The sequence below is a fragment of the Montipora capricornis genome, chromosome 13 (genome assembly GCF_036669925.1).
Source record: "Montipora capricornis isolate CH-2021 chromosome 13, ASM3666992v2, whole genome shotgun sequence".
NCBI lineage: Eukaryota > Metazoa > Cnidaria > Anthozoa > Scleractinia > Acroporidae > Montipora > Montipora capricornis.
The window spans coordinates 9,040,335-9,042,834 of record NC_090895.1 but is presented as its reverse complement, the minus strand read 5'-3'; positions in this window follow the sequence as shown (position 1 = coordinate 9,042,834).

The window sequence follows — 2,500 nt, the reverse complement described above, 5'->3', positions numbered from 1 at the left end:
GAAGAGGTTCATAATACGACGCCTTACAACTTGTTCAGCCACCTCAACTAGATGACCAACATATTCCTCTTCCTCCAGTGCTTCGTCTTCACTTTCGTGTTCGCTGACTAGAAGTCCCTTCTGCTGCGCAGCCAGTCGAGAAAAATACCCTTTGACAGTGTGCGCCTCAATCCACTCTGAAACTGGGAAAGCAGCACTCCATCCAACTCCCATATTATCCAGGCACACTGGTATATGGTATGGGGATTTGGTAAAGTCCCGTACAATTCCCATATCATGCTGGCCCATATGATATGGCAATCAATGATATGGTAAACTTCCATACAATCTCCACATTATTGTCTAGGTACATGTATGCTGCATCTGATATGGGAATGAAATGACTTTTCACACAATTCCTGTCCTGTCGCATACATTCACATACATTTAGTGAACAGCTGTGATTCTTCCTAGTGTTGGACTACAATCAGTCAATTCACTGGTCTGGTCAGTTTTCTGAAGTAATAAGGTCCTTTAATCAACATACAAACAAGTAGCACAGTTTCACATTCAGCTTCAATGGGTATTAATTAATTTATGTACAGATCATTACATTTAAGCAACTACAAAAACTAAAAATATATAATATATATATCCTGCTCCTGTAAAATAATATTTCAGCAAATCAGAGATGTGGTGGAAACTACAAAAAAATCCATTACAGTCAAGCTATTAACAGTAACAGTTACTACCATAGCTCACAGGCAAAAAAATAGAATACAGAGTTCAAAGCAGTACCTAAACATTTAATTCATGTCAAAATCTTAGGATTGGGTTCTTGTTTTAAAATTAAATACGAAAAAAGCTGTTAAACATTTCAGATAAACCACAGAACTATAACAAGTCTGCAAAGAGAGATCCTTAAATACATCAAACCATAACTGGTGGAGGAGACGGAATTGGTTGCTAAGCATTTTTGTGTGCTGTACAGAACCTTTCCCAGCTGTCCCATCAAAGAGTTTTTTCAGGAAGTGTCTCTTTGTACTCTTTCATGGCAACTTAAAAAAATACAGTATATACAGTATTATTATACTTCAATGATACATGTAGTGATTCCTCTAAATCACTGATTATTTCTATTACAACTAAAGTGTGTGAGAGTAAACTCATAAATTTGGATCCCTTTACTTACAAACGTCAATAATAGCTTTGTCAGGCATTTTCTGCTTTGATTACAATAGTTAAAGTGACAACATTTAGCATTTTTAAGAGAAGAAATCATTTGTCAATCGTATACATATAACTTGCGGTATGAGCTTTTTTTTTTCAAATCATTTGCTTCACCATTTGCTCTAAAACTTCATTATTCTTCATTACAGGGCTATAGCATTTAAGTCAAATTGAATATCCTTGCTTTACAAATTGACTCGAAGGTGTAAAAATGTGAATTCTAAATAGAGGTAAACCGTTCCTCATTTTCAAGACAATAAGGCATCAAATCAAACGTTATTCGCTTACCTTTTTACTTGAGTTGTTGTAAGCATTTCCTTGCCTGGATCAGGATTGAAAGAGTAAACCTAACCAAAAAATCGTCACCGTGCACGAAAGTGTGATCGTAGATACATAAACGTTTGAATAAAACCGCCCAAAATCTGTAAGAGTTGGACTGGTTACCACTGACTGCTGACCAAAACGAAAAGGGCTCACTAGTTTCCAGTCCGGTCTCTCCCGTGTTATTCAAGATGGCGGAGGATGACAATCTTTCCACCGATTCATTATAAATGGGCAAGATTTGAAAGACACTGGAGTTCATTGAAAGGATTAAGTACTGACTTGGAGTGTGTAATTTTCAAGAGTAATGCATCATGTTCCTATTGGAATAAGGCCGATTATGAGAGCATCAAACAAGGTAATCCGTTGATGATATTTGTCACAATCTATACAATACATCAGAATAAAAGCTTTCTTTTTCATTTCTCCGTGTACAGAGTGATTTTATGCTCAAAGTTTGGGGCCCTTTAAAGGACATTGTTTAAGCAAAGTACATATATTACGAGTAGTGAATTAACTCGAAAAATATCGCATTCACACAGGCATGCTTTGAATAGGGTGACCCGAAAACACTGACCCCCGGTCCGTGGACCCCCCTACGGACCAGGTCCACGGACTACCTTACGGACCGGTCCACGGACTACCCCTACGGACCCCCTCTACGGACCACCCGAAAACAACATAAAAATACAAACAAAACTAAATAACAATCAAGTATTAAAATTGACTTACCGGTTGCCTGCACTCGTGTCAGCGAAATTTTCATCCGTTACGCTCCTCACATTTAATAGACTCGGGTGCAAAGTGTATCAGTCACATGTGGCCACTTCCTTATCAGCTGTGGCGATGTATGGAAGACCGCAGTGTTTCGAAAAAGACCGATAATACCCAAGTCTAGTGTTTTCTTTCCCTCCGCCCATAAACCCGCCCGAGGCTTCACGAAATAGAACACGACCTCTCTCCGTCTCTC